The sequence below is a fragment of the Falco peregrinus genome, chromosome 12, assembly GCF_023634155.1.
Source record: "Falco peregrinus isolate bFalPer1 chromosome 12, bFalPer1.pri, whole genome shotgun sequence".
In the NCBI taxonomy this organism is placed as follows: domain Eukaryota; kingdom Metazoa; phylum Chordata; class Aves; order Falconiformes; family Falconidae; genus Falco; species Falco peregrinus.
This window is the reverse complement of record NC_073732.1, coordinates 28,129,532-28,147,085: the sequence shown is the minus strand read 5'-3', so window position 1 is coordinate 28,147,085 and position 17,554 is coordinate 28,129,532. Positions and strand designations below refer to the sequence as shown.

The window sequence follows — 17,554 nt, the reverse complement described above, 5'->3', positions numbered from 1 at the left end:
CGCAGAAGCGTTTTCGGTTGTGGAGCTTGTCTAATTGCACCCGAATATGTCACTGTGTGCCGCACCACCTCTTCAAAAATCAGTGTGAGCCGTTATCTTTTTGTGTGAGTCATAACCTAAGGTACTAGAGAATAAAAGAGCGGTTCCAAATCACCCTGTGAGTGCCATCTATTCCTTACTCTCCTGTTACCCCATGCTTGTTCCCTTAATAGGGTGTGGAGTGATGCTGGCTTGCTCTGCAAGCAGATTTTACCTTCTAAAAATCCATTGTTTCCTAAATGCCAGGGCCACACAAGCGGTGACACAGAGCCGCCCTAGCCCATCAAACCTGGCTTTGCTGGTTCCTCAAACCCAAATTTATAGGAAAAGTTTGTTGGGGGGAGACTCCTATTTCCAAAAAGGCATTTAATATTTTTTCAAGTGGATAAAACCCCTGTTTTGCCACTACTGAATATTAAATATCTGTTTTCTTGTTTAGAATTCAGTTAGTGACTTAATTATGGTAAAATCCAATTATGGCCAAACCAAAAGAAGCTGGAATTCGAACCGAAAGTGGAAACATCCAGGATTTCAGTTTGGCAGTCTGGGTAAGTTTCACTTTTTGCCTGCAGCTGTCCCAGGAGAGACGCGGTGCCTTGTGCGCCCTGGCTGTGGCACAAGCCGCAGAGCCCGGCACGGCGTGGTGAGGGCGGCAGTCGCGTGCCCTCGTGCCGGTGCTGCGGCTACTGCTGGAAATGCTTCAAAGCTTCTGACTCCATTTGATGTAAGAGTTAAAGGACGATTCGGTATAAATAAGAAGTTAATTGCTGTGCACCTGCGGATAAACAGCTGCAGTCAGCAGTGTGTAAAAGGTCTTTAATGATGCAAACAACTTTTGGACAAAGTATAAAAGAAGACAATTAAGCAGTTGGGTCAGCAGGCACGGCAGGCAGACGTCTGTAAGAGGTCCCTTCATGGTTGGTGTTGGAAGCCGTTTGCTCTAGGTGCAAACAACCATGTAGATGACCTGAGGTCCAGCCCTTTTTCATACCCGCTGTAAAGCCAAACCAAACCCAGAGAGAAATGGGGCGTTAGTGCTGGGCTTTGTCCTGGTTATGGCTTGGGCTGTCGTTCAGCCAGGATGCCACGCTAACACCCCTGGCCAACTTCAGTTTAGACGTGGTGAAAAGCCCGGGGGACGTGAGGTGGGCCCCAAGGAGGTGCGGGTTCCAAAGGGAACTTTGAGGTTAGTGACCAGCTGGGACAGGGCTGGTCTGCAATGCCTGACGCGGGGCACAGGTAGGGCTCTGTGAGCCACCGCACATTGCTGGGGCGTGCGCGATTCCAGCTCCCGGGGTGAGGGGCCCCGACACAGAACGCCGTCTGTGTTACGATGCCACAGTGTTCTGTCAGCACAGCCCAAGGATTTTAAGAGCCTGAAGAGGAAAAGTAGCCAAGAGCTCAGGGTGACCTCGCTCAGCAAGATCGCGGTGGAAGCTGCTTTGCTGCAGGCTACCTTCCCGAGCCATGGGTGGGAGCACCCCGAGTCCTGAGGGATGCACTCTGCCAGCATCAGCCCTCTGCAGGAGCCGGTGTGCGCTCGGGGAAGCACACAGCGCGTGGCCGAGCCCGTCACGCTCCACAGGTCAGCAGCTTGCTGCCTCCAAGGTATTTCTCTACGGGCTTCAGCTGAGCATCCCTGAGTAGTCGTTAGCAGATGGCTGTTGAAATGAATCCTCCGCAAGTCTCAGGAGGGGGAAAATACATCGTTTACCAGGCCCTTTGCCACCTCTGTGTAAATGCAAGCACCCGAATAACTGGTTTTTTGCTATAACAGAGCAGAAGCATAATCTGGAGATAGCTGCTTCTTCAGTTCGGTGGTTCACTGTAGTATTTGACCTTGTTGCTGGCACTTTGGTGACTTCAGGCAGCTTGCTTAGCAGTCATTTCCAAAGTTGATGCAATTGGTGTTAATTAGTTATTTTCAAATGATCTTTATTTTTAACTTCAGCAATTGATTTCATGTGCAAAATATTACTTCTCAGAGCCTAATTTTGTGTCTGTCCCATACCTGCCGCATTTGTGGCAGGTACAGCCAAGCAGCGTGCGCTGAAACTGCAGCGTCTCGGTTCTGCTTTTTTGCGCACCTAAGTGGGTAAATTTGTCCTTCTCTTTCACAAGCTGACCCAGGTACCTGCTCTCCAAGAGCTGCGCCTGGGGGGGGACAAGAGAAAGCTGCCACGGGAACACGGTGCCCCTTCTCCTCCTTCCAGCGGTCCTGGCGTTGTTTGTGCACAGTAAATCATGGGAATGATAAAACGTTCTTTATGGAAAAGGTAAGAAAAGGTGGAGCTGTTGGGGTAGACTATTGCCGGAAAAGCCTGGGAAACAGAATCAAAGAAATGGCTCCCACCACTTTTGGTTGCCGCTGCAGAAAGCAGAACCCTGGACATGCCCTTCAGGAATGTGCCAAGAAGCGCTGCGCTCTGGCAGGCACTCCTCAGGGAGGCACAGCCAGCAAGGGGCAGCGGCAGCAATATTTCGACTGTGTCCAAGCTGCTAGCTCTTCACAAAATACAACCACATCTTGTTTGAGTGGGAAACGCATTTGACAGGGCAGGTGTCGGTGCCAGACCTGCCCAGACTGGGATGCCAGCAGGGACACTGCTGACCTGGCGGTGCCAGCCCGGTGCTGGGTGGGTGCTGGACACCCAGCTTGGCTCTGCCTGCTGGTGCTTCCGCAGGTTTTCTCCTCGGCTGGGGCACCTCCCGGGTAATGGCTGGGTACTACGAAAGAGCTGGGTATGCCGCAGCATCACGGCAATGTCCCTGTTCGGTGCAAGCGCCCCATCCCTGGGCGCCTGGTGTTGCTGCCGGTGAAGGGCAGGGGCAGGCTCCAGGCGTACACACGCCTGAAGAGAAGGGTCTAGAATCAGCTTTCCTTTTTGTCTTCTGTTAATGTGATATACACAGTAAGAAAAAATAATAAAACAAAATAATAGTGAGATATGGTTTGGTTTGGTAGGCGTGCGTGGTGATGGGAGCCTTGTGTCATGTGCTGTGCCCTTCTGCAGTATGGTGGCAGGAGGTGGCCGGCAGTTATTCAAGCTTTAAACAGCAGGCAGGGGCAGCCCAGGTCCTGACGCCCGAGTGTCTGCCTTCCTCCCGCGGCTGAGAGACAGAGGGTTGATCTGGACTTTTGGAGCCCGCAGTGTTCTCCCTTGGTTGAGTTGGGAGGGAAATCCTCACTACATCTGTGGCTGGCTGGCTGAACCCTGGCTGGTGGGACCACAGTCGGGGTTTTGTGCGAGTTTAGCCTGTGGCAATACAGCTGCCTGCTTGGTTTTTTTCTTTTTTCTTTTTTTTTTTCTTTTTTTTTCTTTTTTCTCTTTTTCTCTTTTTCTCTTTATTTTTCTCTTTTTCTCTTTATTTTTCTCTTTTTCTCTTTTTTTCTTAAGAGAAAAAAAGGAAAAGGAAAAAAAAATTAAACTTGAAAATCGGGAGCAAAGAGCTGATTACCACATCCGCCCTATGCTGAAGAGACCCCAAAAAAAAAGCTTTGGAAAATGTAAGCATCACTGATCAGTCCCTATCCTGGTGGCAGTGCCTGCTCAGCTCACACCGAGAGGTGACTTGTCCCGTGCATTTCGCCCAGCAGCGTGGCTGGTGCCAGCAGTGGATGTGCTTTGGGCAGATGTCACCGCTCATCCATGCCCTCGGTGAGGAAGAAATGAAGCAGAGAGCACTCGTTCGCCAGCACTGGTATGTCGCTTGGCTATCCCACGCCAGGCTTTTCTGGGAGTTGGGAAGCGCTCCTGTTGCCCCATTTGATCCGCATTTCCCTCATCCCAGGGGAATTCCCCAGCCCTGGCACCAGCAGCTGGTGGGTGAGCTGGGGTGGAGGCTCCCCCAGCTCTCTGCTGCTGACACAGGAGCTGTTGCAGTCGTGTGGCTCGCTGTGGCTATGGCTACAGATAAAATATTTTGTATGTGGGCATCTCTGTGTCAGCCAAGCAAACTCACCCTGACGGTTACGCTGCCCTAAGCAGGTTGTGCATGCACCTGGCATCAGACGGAGACCCGCGAGGTGCGGGACTCTGGGTTATCTGGGGCCGAGGAGTGAAACTGGGAAGCTTGTGCCTTGTGCTGGCATCATTTCTTTTTCCTTTTTCTTCCACACAGTGCTGTTGTAGAGGGTCAATGCAAACAGGGCACTGCTGTCTCCTTCCCTCCTCTCCCCATTGCCCTGCTGTGAGCCACCACCTTCTGCCCCCTGGGACCCACCCTCCCCGCAGGTCTGCCAGCTCCCACGTAGACACACTTCCACTGGTCTCTGTAGGGTCTGGGGAGGATGCAGGGCAGAGCCCAGTGCCTGCCCAGGCGCTGCTGTGGGCGCTGCTGGGACAGGGCTGGAGTTAGAGGGATGCACAGGCGCACGGGAGATGGTTGCCATTTCAGGGTACCAGCAGGGGGATGTGACTTGTGGCCCAAGCATCTGGTAGCCCTCCCCATGCAGCGTGGCAGGGGGCCGGGCGGGGGGCTGGCATCCCCCTGCCAGCTCCGAGGCAGGTTTTTAACAAGTCACCCCCTTCTGTCAGGTTGCTTGATGAGGGATAAAGGGAAATAATTGCATTTCCAAGGTACAGGAGGCTGGGGGGCATTTCTGGCTTCTTCATTTCGGTCCTTGCTCAGCCCTGCAGCTTCTTCCCTGACTGCGGTTAAGGAGTCGCAGCTTTGCAGAAAAATACCGGTGGAGTCTCTTGCCAAAAATTCACAGATAATTGTTAACTTTTTTTTAAAGCAGGCTGCAGCAGAATTGTTCTCCTTAATTTTTAGGAGGTGGCAGGAAGGTGTTCAGAGGGTGTGATGGGGCTTTTGCAGCTGCGGCCGTGGCGTGCCCAGGCTGCCAGGGTTGTGGCGCAGGGTGACGCCTCCCACCCCTCCATGCAGGCGCTAAGGAACAAACCCTGATCGTCTCTCCAAGGCACAGACCATCAGTCCTGATCCCAGCACTTCTCCGGGCTCACTGGGACCACACAGGAGCCCGTAACCGCAGTGCGCCTTGGATCAGGCTTCCTCTGGGCATGTGGCTCAGTGCTCCCCTTCTGCGAGAAGAGTGCGATGTTATGCCGAGGAGAAATAATTTGAAGCCAAGTTTCTGACGGTTTCTTTGTGTAAAACTGCTCATTCAGGGCCGTGCAGCCAGCTGCTATGTGAGTGCTGCTGTTTTTCACAGCATCCTGACCCACACCTCTGTTTCACAAAGGTCAGACTTTCAAATGAAGCCCACTCATCTGCAGCGTGACTACGCTGGGCAGCTGGAAGCAAGTTATGTGTGGTGACATCTTCACTTAATTTACATACAACCAGGAAATATGTGCCACGAGTGCCACCAGCCTCCTAAGCGTGATGAAGACCATTCCCTCAGTTTCCTCATCAATTACAGCAGTTCAGGCTGCTGATTCTCTTCTTGCTAAATTTAGGTGGGTATCATCAAGTGTTTGAACTCCTCTACAACAGCCATACTGTTGCTTTAGTTTGTTAATTTAGAGGTTGTCTCAATTATTTAGAGGTTGTTTCATTATTTCAGAGGCTGTCTGGATTTGTCTACGTGAGGCACAGACTGCAGATGGTTTGTTTGCCCAAGGTGTCTTTGTGGCCGCCTCTCCGAGCAGCAGGCAACACGCTGCCTTCGTCCATCTATGGTGGGATGTCTCTGCAGGTCAGAGGCAGAACTCAGACGCTGTGGTGGCCAGCACAGAATGAAAACTGAAGGTGAGAAACATCAGCAAAAGGGTGGAATAATTCAGGGTGGTCCACAACGGGAGTTATGGGATGACATTTGGCCCAGGAAAGTTTCGGTGCTGTGCAGAGGAGAATGTCCTCACACGGAGCTGTGTGAGCCGTGGGAGATCTCTGGGAGGAGTGGTGGGGCTCCTGTGCTTGAGTCATTCCAAAGGGACAGAAAAAAAAGCCATGGAAAACATACTGGCAGGAGCTGATGAACCGTATGACCTAAATGACATTTTCCATCTCCCAATTGATGTGACACAGCAAGTGATTTATTTTGACCTACCACCACTTTACTACAATGAATAACGCCGAGCTGGCAAGTAGCTGCTCTGACCTCCGGGTAGAGTTCTTGGTGAAATCTGGTGGTCACGGAGGCGCTCGGAGAGAACCCTTGAGACCCACCACGAGAGCTGATGGGGTTGGTCTGTGGGTCGTGCTCTCCGTCCTGCCCAAACGGCCTTGTCAGTGTACAGGTCCCTGGGAGAGAGCAGCTGAAAGCATTAATAACACGTGGGTTGCCCTCTCTTGACTTATGAGATCACATTTTTTTCCACATCCAGGTCATGTGAAAAGCAGTTTAGCAGCAGAAAATGAAAATGTAGGTGAAATGTCATCCCCCGCTGTATTTTGGAAATTCCTGCTATTCTGCACAAAGCGCAGGTGGTGCTGGGGCTGGGCGGCAGGGTGCTGCCACGGGGCGGTGGACGGGGCTGCCCCTGCCCCTGCTCGCCGAGCACCAGCTGCCAGCAGCCGCTGGCTTTGAGGGAAGCCCCTTCCAGCACCCATGTATCCAGCTGTTCCCTGTGCATGGGAAGCACTGCGCTAGCTGCAGTATTTGTTTTAAGTTACCAGGACTGAGTGGTCATTGTAAAATTCTGAACAAAGAACCACATGTGCGTTTTGGGAGAAGTACCCAAAAAAGGATCAGCGGCAGCAGCTGGGAATGGTCCAGGAAGAGGTCAGCTGTGCGGAGCGATTTACGGGTGCTGTGGGTGTAAGCAAGTAGCAACATTGCCTCAGCGCTTTCATAGATCAGCGATTGCTAACTTCGTTATATTTGCTGATGTCTTTTTATGGGTTTTGTTTCTGTAGATTCCTTCTTAAAATAATAACAGCACCTCCTTCAAGGGTGGTGGAAGCAGTTACGGGAGCTAGAAGGAGGCAGTAATTAATCTGCTAAAACTGTATATGGGGAGCGTCTTGATTTTTAATTCCTGTGCTATAAAACAAAAGGATAAAGAGTTGCTTCTGAAGACCAGGCTTTTCTGTGAGCTAGTATTCATGGAAATTCATGGAAAGACTTTCCTCTGGCTGTCTTTGGGCAGGGGCGTTACAAACGTGCCGTGCGCCGATCTTACAGGGAAAGCGTCCCTTGCCCGATGGGCTGCATGCGGGCAGGAGAGCCGTAGGTGTATTGCCTGGCTCCCAGCAGGCACAGCAGCTGCAGTGATGGAGACGTGGGGATCCAGGGATGGGCAGGGTGATGCAGAAGCTCTGCAGAGCATCCTCGCACCATGATCACAGCACAGTCCACGTTTTATGTAATAAGCATGAAGTCTACAGAAGCAACTGGAAAGCCAGCACAGTGAGTAACAGGGGAGAGCAAAAGCCTGCTCTGGGGACTTGCTTTAAAGGAACTCATCTAGGGGCGACAGATCATCTCTGGCCTTGCAAAAGCATAATTAAGCGAGGAGTAAACCAATGCAGACAGCAACGATCACACCTTCTTTTCCACACCCTCCCCCTTTCCCTGTAGGCAGCTGGGATGCAGGGAAGATGCCGGTCCTCTGCTACCACCAGCGTCGCCCCTTCCTCGTTGTACAGGCGCTACCTGAGCTCCCCTGAGCCTCCCAAACTCCGCCTTCAGCCCATCTGTGTGCCAGCACTGGGGTGCTGATTGCCTGCTAGCTCACGTAAGAAAGGAGCCTGACATCAGGTCGCTTTGCAAATCGGGCTTCCTAGGATTTGGTATGGCATTAAATAACTTTAATTTTCACCCAGTTCTCCTGCAGTAGAAGGTACGTTCTCAGACGTACACACGTGTCCTGGTTCAATGGCCTGAATGCTCTTCTATGCCACATACGGGGGGTTTATTGTCTTGGTAAACCTGAGGCCGAGTTGCCCGCTGGGTCCCCCTTTGCCTGTGCTCTTGTGCTCTTTGTCTCCAGCCCCTTGGGGGGCTGAGCCCTGGGACAACAGGGGGCTCCCAGCCGAGCGGCTCGGCATTGGAAGGACCCCTGGTGCTTGCTCACCCACCCGGCCGTGGCTGGGCAGCCTCCAGCCCACCGCGCCAAGGGAGGCTGTACGACTCATCACCTTGGCTACGCGTTGTTTCAGTCCCAGGGCTGGACAAGTGTTAGTTTAATAAGATGGTGCTAGGAAAACCGCATCCCCCAGTTAAAATGAAGGAGTTTGTTCTCCTCTTTCCACCTGACTTTATCTTTGTATCTAACAAGTCTCTGCATGTGGAAGGAGAGCCTAAAGGGCAATCGGATATCTTGGCATCATTTACCAGCCTCCTGGTGCAACGTGGTGAGGAATGTATGAGGAAATGTGATGCAGAAGTCATGAAGCTGTTGTGACACCCCTTGCCACCATGCAGATCACGTGCATTGCTGGCCGGCGTAGTGCTGGTGCTTTCCCCCCGCTCTGCATTATCCTTGACAAACTCCTACACCTTTGAGCCCAGGAGGTGCTCAGAGTCTGCAGCCTAGTTTAACCTCACAAGGTGAAGACGTTCAATACAAAGGCTGAAAGTCCACGTTACTTCCCCAGGAATGTAGGTGAGGATGAGGTAAGAAGTAACCTGAAAGCATCTGCTTGAGGAAAACAGCGTATTTTCCAAGTAGTTCCCTTGGGGGCTTGAGAAAGGAGAACGCTTCTGGGGGGATCACCTTTCCTTAGAAGACTCTCCAAATTTTCTCACTTCGCACCATTTCATTTCATACAGCTTGGGTTGGAAGGTGAGGAAAGAGAAATTTCTACTGGAAAGGCTGGGAGCCCTGGGAACCTGCCTTCTCTCCACGGTGAGTAAGATGCGACAGCTGTCACGCTGCCTTGCTTCCCCCCCCTTCCCCCGTGAGTGTCTTGGTACTTGCTGAGCCTGGATCCCTCGGTGAGAAAGCCCAGAGGCTGCTTTCTCACCGTTTACCTTTGCTTTCACTTAGTTGCCATGGAGTCGCTCATATCGCTTACTTTGCTTGCATCATATTAACAGCTGTGCCATACTTTTCTATGCTCAGAATTTTACCAACACCCACCCCATCGCTGTGTCACCCTGTACTCTTTCGGGCCAATCTCCTTATGGAGAAGGGCATCCCTTAACGCCAGAGTAGTTACTAGTAACCCTCCCTTCGTTTGCAACACGCAAAACAGAACTCGTTGAGTCGCATGCCCAAAGGCAGGGTCCCAGACCCTCGTTTAGGTACCCACATGGAAGTAACTGGGTTTTGGAAATATATTCATTACAGACAGTGGAAGCTATGGCTGCTTGGCTCTTCTGAAAATCAGGGCACTCTGTTTCGGTATCTAAATGAGGATTAAGAAGCTCTGAGTGCAGCCAGCCAAGCCCAAGGGTCTGTCACAGCTCCCACTTTCTGTTCCAATACTGAAGTGCTACAGCCATGTCTCCAAACATGACTAATTGTAGTTACTCCTCCAACCCCTGCTCTGGGGTGTAACTGTGCTCATTTTAAAGCTACAGCTCAAGATGCATCCTGTGAGTAACCCTGCCCGTGTAGCGCCGGGTGCCAATGCCGTGGTCTGAAGACATGTTGGCCTGGGAAAGTGGGCTACTGGGGGATGCCGCACTGCTGAAAGGTGGCTGTGGTGCTTGTAAAGCCACCCGTGGAGGTGGACGTCCACGCAGGAGCTGAGGTCCCACCCTTACCAGCTGATGGGACTTAAATGAAAAAGAATTCGTTGCTTTCAGCCCAGATCCCGAAAGGTATTTTAGCACCCACCTCTCCCTGAAATGCCTGCAGTGCTATGGGTGCTCAGCAGGTTTGCAAAGCTCACGAAGCACCTACAGCTGCGGAGCACCATGTGCTGAGGTGGCTGGAAGCGCCCGGCACTGGCATTTGGGAAGGGCTTGAGGAGCTGGTGCCCGGCTGGGAGCAGCTCCTCCCTCCAGTTGCCTGGCTGCCTTTGGGTACCCAACCCTTTTTTTTTGCCAATCTTTCAAAAACCCAGCAGCTTCCTAAAGTCTCTTGAAGACAGGACCTTGCCCGCTCATACTGCCTGTACCTGAGCGTGCCCGAGGGCTGCGCAGCATCCTGTAGGCAGGGGCTGAAGCAGAGGCGGCTGCTGGGCACCCGGGACAGTTATCCCGGGAATCCCCGAGCACAGCTGCTTAACTGCTCTCAGGTATTGGGGGGTGTTGAAAAGGGTGGATGGGCATCACATTTCCTGACAGGACCCGCCGGCCCAAGAAGAGCTGCAGAACGCAGCTGCGAGGTCAGTGCCTGCTGGCGTCTGCAGGCAGCACCGGTGCTTGGCTGCTGAGGACACAGACGGGGCGGAGGGGAAGGGTGGTGGGTCCTGCTCTTGTGTTTTTGGCTCTGGATCCATGTCGTGGGCTTTGCTGTTGCTAAGGGAACCCACGAGTAGTTATAAAACACAAAACAGCCTCGAGCCATATTGTGTCAATTAATGTAACCAGACATATTTCCTCAAATAAGAACCATATGTTAGAGATAACATCTTTGTTTGTTGCTTGCGGTTTCCTTGATGGCAAACTACTGTGCTAGAATTCTTTAGCGTCCGACTGCTTTATAAAATCATTGTGGATGAAAATATGAAATACCGAGAGTGCTGGCTTGGGGCCGGGCTCGTGCAGGGCTCAGCCCCCCCGGGAAGCAGAGCGGGGCAGGAGGATGCTTTTTGCCCAAACAGCACCTATCTTATTCTCTGGAAAGGGACACCTGTGGTAGCTCTAGTCCTCTCCCCTCTGGTCTGTTGTCCCTTAGTTACCTGTCAGCCTTACACGTGCTGTCGGGCCAGGTGTCTTCTCAGTGCGTGGGCAAATTTTGAAACATCGCCAGTTGCTGTAGGATGCTTAAAGGTTTTCTTTTTTCCCCGAGGTATTGTGGCATACAAAAACCTACAGGCTTTGAAAGAAACTGCAGCTTCTCAGCCTTTAAATCACTTTAAAGTGGAACACAAGAAGTGACTGTGAAAGGGACCTGGGTACCTAACTCCTGGTTAAATGAACACAAACCTGAGGATCCCAAGTCACACAGGTATTTTCGAAACCTGTGTCACTTCACTGAAGGGATGTATTTGAATTTTTGTGAGCCCTTAACTAGGTCCACTTGGATTAAGATCATTTTGCTATTATTTCCTCTCTTGATTCCTCACCAGCACAGGAGCACACATGCCATTTGGCTGCCCGGGACCTCCGCGACCTTCAGCTTGGGCAAATGGTGCAGCCGCTGGTCCACTCGCACGGCGCTTGCTGCGGCAGAGAAGCCCTTTAGTAACGGGATTTGTAAAACCACAAACCCGCACAAGAGACAGGAGCACTTCATTATTCTTCACAACTGTTTTTCACCTGGATATCACTGCTCTCAGATGGGAACAGTGGTTATCAGTCTAATAATTCTTCCTTGGTCCATCCCTGATGATATTTACACAGCGACAGTGCAATAGCCGGTGGGTAAACATAATTTCTTTGATCGATGCTTGCTTACAGCACTTCAGAGCCATCTTGTGCTGCCATTTGAGGAAGGATGCGCAGGTCGGCATCCCGCCACACTGCTGTCCCCGTACCCTCGGGTTATGTGGCTCCCTCCAAGCCAGAACAGTTAGCTGGCTAAGTGAACAATTTTGACCTTGGGGAAAAAGGCTCAAATCGGAGTTGTACGGTTTTTTTCCTACCAAATTATAAAAAGAGGTGGGCTTACAGCCAGGTGCAGTCTATAGGGCAGGCAGAGTCTTCACAGGTTGCCCACAGTTAAAATGAGTATGAATTTTGCCTTCCAATTAGCTGACACGTTCAGACCGTTTGCCTTGCTCACCAGTTATCTGCACTCCTGCAGATGGATTTTGCTTTCACAGGTACCCAAGCAAAGAGCAAACATAACAGTTCTTTTTCTAACATCAAGGCAAAAGGACTTGCTCCTTGTGCTCTGCCACACTCCATTGCTATCAGCTTATGCCCTTGTCCCCCCAAATCCCTGGACCCCCAGAGTCACCTGGGTGTGCGGTGGGCAAAATTTTGGCATGGAGCTGTATGCACAGTACACTTGAGCTGCAGGCAGGCTGGAGCCCCCAGTTATGGGCAAGCTGAGCACAGCAATGGGACATGTCTTGGCTTAAATAATCCATGTTTTCCTCTGAAATTTGATACTAATACATTAATCAGATCTCACACATAGCCTCTCATTGTACCGCTCGCTCTGTGTTTGTACAGTAATTGATGCGGACTGCAGGGGCTCCGTCAGCCTCGGGGATGGCTGCGCATGTGCCTGCGTTTGCAATGTGGTTTTTTTGGAGGATGCCTGAATGAAGCAGCGATGTTTGCGGTGTGATTTAAAATTGAAACTTGATGGCAAGTTGATTATTGTCAAACAGAGGGAGCGTGTGGAGCACAGGCACGCACAGCCCCCCTTGTGCAGCCCTGTCCATGGGTGAGGGGCTCCGGGAGGCTCTGAGCAGCCCTGAGGTGCCTGGAGGAGCAGGAGCAGGCACTTAGCCCTGGCTCTCTTCTTACCAGAGGCGTTTGGTGCAGCCAGTCTGAAATCCCTTCCCTCGGGGGGTGCCTGCTCCCACAGCAGCGTGACTGCAGTTCCCATGAGTTCATCCGCTGCCTGTGCGTGCTTCCAAGAGGAACGGCACTCTGCGACACGCACCAAATGAAATCCAGACACTTTTGGAATACAGACAGGTTGCTGTTGCATAAGGGCAAACGTAAATTAGACTCTGTTCTCATCTAGCATTCAGGGGGAGCATGGCTTGTGGCCACATCCAGCCAGCTCTGTGCTGGCTGAGTAGGGACAAATGTCACAGGGAGGACACGGTGCCCACCCCTTGCTTCCCCCATTACTCAAAGGCGATGCTGTCAGCATATTTATAGTTTTTGGAAACAGATTAGCTCTCTGCTAGTGTTTCTGAAACTCTTCTATCCTCAGTAGCACACACCCCTGCAGAGGGACACCCGCACGGCCCCGGGGAGCAGGGGGCAAGTGCCAGACTGGGCTTAAGGTGGGATCTGAATTTTCAATTAGCTGAACTGAGTGCTCATTAGGGGAACTTGTGGGGCAGCAAGATGTGTGTGCCACCCCTTTGGAGACAACAAACCTTTTAATGCTCAGACAAACCACAGCTGAGCCAGGCCCTGAGATACTGGGACACCTCGGAGCACTTTTCTGTCTCTCCTCTCCTGCAAACCTGGGACAGCTTCTAAACCAGCATGGCTCAAAGCAACCTAAATCCAGCACCTCCTGCTTCAAACCACTGATAGTTATATATTTACCTGAGATGTCCACCAGCGCAACTAAGTCGATGTTTGTTGGCTTCACGTGGAGGTTTTCTCACGCACAGCAGCCTGAACGAGTTCAGGCTGCGGCACATAAACCCGATTTTAACTTAGTGACTCCAGGGCTGTGGCTGCAGTCGCCCTTCCAGGGGCAGTCCAAGCTGGTCCGCGCTGCTGCTGCACACCTGCATGCAGGCGATTTCACAGATTTTAACCTGGTTGGTATCTCACGCTGGGTGGTTGATGCCCTCCCTCAAAGCTGCCCACTCATCAGTAGCTCCGCTGCTCCCAGCAGAGTCAAGTCGGGTGCTCATCAGGGCATCTGACCCCGACGGGTGGGGCTGCTCTGCCCGCATCGCCTGCCAGCCCCCCCTTTGCTTCTGGTCCCTTGGGTGCTCTCGGCGCCGGCCGTGTGCTCGGGTGGGTGTGCGTGCGTGTGTGCACGCCGGGGACACCGGGTCCGCTTCGCAATACTTCCACCTACAGAATAAAACCCAGAACGGCAGCGGGAGCCGCTGGCAGCAGCCTTCGGAGCCGGTGGGTGCACAGCACTCCGGGGGGCCCAGCTGGGCCGGGGGGCTGCTTTAGGGAACCGGGGCCAGCCGGAGTATGGCTGCAGGGTGTGCGCGGGAGTCCCTTGTCCCCTCCAGCAAACCTGTGAAGAGGGATTCTGTCCCGGGACAAAAATGGTAATTTTTGCCATTTTTTTTTCCTTCCACTGGAATATAAAGACATTATTTTTCAGGCCAGCTTTACTAATTTTAACTTTTTTTTTTTTTTTTTTGCAAAATGCCCTGCTGGGCATGGAATGGAAAGCTGTTTCCTTTACAGAAGTGTTTTTTCCTAAGTGGGGCTGTAATTGCCAGTGCTCCGAGCGCTGCTGCCCAGAGAGCTGCAAGCAACAACCTTGTGCTCTGCGGGAGGCACCAAGGAGCACAGGCAGGAGAGCTGCAGGCTGGGCGGCTCACAGGTGGGGCTGGTGTGACGTGATGGATTTCACAAGCATTTCCTGGCAGAGGCAGCGATGGGGGAAGGATTTCCTGGAAAAGGGACCCTTACTGCTGTCATTAACAGCAGCGCGCAAGGCACGCTCTGCTGCACCCACTGCCACTCACCTGTGTTTTTTTGAGGGGAGTACTCGTTGGTCCACTCTCCATCAAGAATGTTCTTAGATTGTTCACTATTTTTTTTCTTCCCGAACCATCCAAAGCTTTTGGTCCACATACATCCTTCCAACATCTGTAACAAAGCTGAAAGCAAAGGATGGTCACAACAGTTTGAATTGAAATATTTGCATCATTTTGTTGAAAAATCAGTCAAAACATTTTAACAGCATGACTGCTTGTGGCCATCTGGGTTTGATGGCACAGACCAAGCCACCTGCCTGCCTGCTGTGATGGCAGCAGCAGCACACTGTGCCCTGGAGACAGCTATAGCGGAACAGCCCGGTAAGGTGGAAAGGAAGGACCAAAATACCTTCTGCACTTCATCTGCACGCTGCATCACTGGTTTCTTTGGCATCCTGGTACTTCCGACAAGGCTGGTGAGAGAAAAAGCAGGGTAAATCAAATCTGAAGGGATGGGGCAGAGGGAAACGGGTGGCATGTGGGGTTTCGGTTAGAAACAGCATGGCAGCAGGGCAACACTGAGTCTGTTTTTTACCATAAAAGCATTTCCACTCTGAAGAGTAAATGTTTTAAACACGGTGTCACATACCGCTGCGCAGAATAAGGCCTGTAGGGATGACAAGGAGCTCAGTCAGAAACAAACCCGTGCAGGGCACTCAAAACCCCAGCTCGCTTCTCAAATGCGTCCGGCTGGTTTCCAGCGGCTGCCGGGGTCCAGAGCTGCCTCATGCACTTCTGGTTAGCATGGGTGGGTCACCAAAGCCACCGCACCCTTCAGAGATAAGTTTCAGCTGATGAAGGGTTCCATTAGTGACTCATGTGCATGGAAGACATAGAAGAATTTAAAAATAACAAGCATTGAAGAAAAACACTGCTCAGCTACTATGTCGATGTAGCCTCAAGTCAGCCTCAAGTGACTCCTGGAGGTCAATAGAGATGCTTAAAGGTCAAACAGCCCTCTGAAATGGTTAATTTTTGTGATCTAATGAACACATAAGACTTTGAAGTGTCCTTAGGAGAGGTATATGAAGTCTAGATGTAAAAATAATGCAGTACCTCTCTTAAAATAGGCTTTGGCTGATGCTTCATGGTATTGCTGATGGTTATGATGCTGAAGCGTGACACAGCAGAGCCAGGTTCCTGATGCCCATCCATTCCTGGCATGTCCCCGAGTTCCTCAGCTCTCACATTGCCTCCCAGCACGACCTGTGCCCCTGCACCCCATACTGCTGCGGGCAAGCTGGTGTTTTCACTGTGCCACTGCTTTTGCCCCTCCTGCAACCAACAGTACAGTAAGTTTGGGGGAGCGGCTTTCTCCCTGTAAACCAGAGAGATGGAGGAATTAGCCACGTGGCAGGGGATGAGGCAAAAGAGCGGAACCTTCGCTCATGCACAGTCCAGCCGTGGCCAGGACAGTCCACTCCTGCGGGGTCCCGGCTGTGCCCACTGGCTGGGCCGGCTCGGCAGCCCCAGCTGCGTGTGCTGCTGGCTCCTGGGCCACCGGCTGTAACCGCACCGCCAGGTGTTGGCCTGTTGAAACTGTTGCTCACCCCAGAGGCTTTTACAAGTCCTCCAAGTAATGGGACACTGACAGGGCTGCAGCCGTTCAGGCTGCTCCACCTGCTCCCTGAAGACCCCCCCAGCACCGCCAAGGGGACCCCGCCAGCAAAGCAGCTCGCTCCGGCACGTGCAATGTCACTCAGAGCCCAGCACAGCTCCTGCTCGCAGCACCGACCCAACAAACCTGGGCTTTGACCAAGATCTTCTTGTGTTCCAGCAACCAAACCTGTGTTCCAGCACGCCAGTGGCAGACGTGGTGGGGTAAGGGTGCCCCGCTGGCTGGGGACCTCCTTGTTCCCCAGGGAAGAACAAACACACACCTCCTTGCCGGCTGACTGCAAGCACTGCTGAAGTGATCTGCGCCAGATGGTGTCTAGATGCTCAGTGTCTCCAGATGTTCACACTTCGCATGGAAGTTAACTTCTGCTCATCGGCTCTGGAGCGAGGGGCACTGGAAGCACAGGAGGGTAATTAGTGCTCACGCATAAACACGCACAGAGGAGCTGAGCCCCCGTGTCTCACTTCAGTGCACAAACTGACCTTCAGCAGAGCCCGAGCCAATTGTGCTGCTACTCCAGCACTGGGTTTTTATCACTGCCCTGGACTACCTAAATACACATAGCCGGGAAAAGAGCTGCTTCAATTTCCATAGCAACAATCAGTTTCTCCTAAAAGCAACAAACTCATGAAATACAGTCACTGCAGATTAAAACAACCCACAGAGGTGAGGAAGCCATTTATCTTTTCCCTCTTCTCAAAACACTTTGTTTCTAGAAAATAGCGGCGGACGGGCTGGCAGGATGCTCGCAGCCGCCCATGGGCACATGCCAGCTCCAGCCAAGCTTCTGCTCAACCCCCTTTTCCTCCTTCCTCTCGGAGGGCTGCAGAACACGCAGCCGTGCAGGACACCAGACCCATTTCAGGCTGCTCCCACGCTCTGCCCTCTGCCAAGCCCCCCTCAGCCGGAGCAGTTAAACTGTGAGAAGCGTTTTGGGAGAGCAGAGATCTTTTTGTGGGGAGAGCAAAGGTCTTTTTGTGCTGCATTAGTGGCTTCACCCCCTGAAGGGACTCCCGGTTAGCAAATAAAGCCTGCCGAGGAGTGCAAACACCTCACACCTTCAGGTTTCAGGTTTTCTTAACACACCACCCCCCCCACCCCCCCCCACCCCCCCCACCCCCCCGCCCCCCCCCCCCGAGCAGCACCTGGAGAGCAAACCCAGCCCCTCACACATCTATTTCACCTCTCCTTTTCCTGCAACCACGGCCAGGCGCTCGGATCCCCCGCAGCAAGCGCTCCGCTCTGCACTGGGGCACACACAATCCATTTCAGCCCGTTTCCCCAAGCCCCACCACCAACAGGATCGTTCTTTCTACTGCCTCACCCCACCAGCGGGAACAGGAGGGAAATAAGAATTCCCCAACGCGATCCCCCAGGGACACTACTTGCCTACTTTGCACTTCCAGCACAACCAAGCCAAACAGCAGGTGACAGCAACTCACCTGCTTCTGCCAGAGGTGGGCTGGGAAGGGATCCCCGTCTCCCCGGGGGCAGCCAGGAGGCAAGCTGGGCCATGAGTAGCCCCCACCAGTAGCCTACCTGTGGCTTGTGCCAGGCAGC

The 17,554-nt window shown here is 52.5% G+C and overlaps 1 long non-coding RNA gene across 1 annotated transcript; it reads right to left on the bottom strand.

Moving 5' to 3' along the window:
• On the bottom strand, nt 1-17,051 carry LOC106112075 (uncharacterized). The gene is made up of 5 exons (XR_001226218.3): nt 16,257-17,051; nt 14,726-15,651; nt 14,365-14,499; nt 13,247-13,729; nt 1-12,662 (listed from the first exon to the last, which is right to left on the bottom strand). It is a non-coding gene; the product is annotated as an uncharacterized LOC106112075 (long non-coding RNA).
• Between the last annotated feature and the right edge of the window lie 503 nt (nt 17,052-17,554).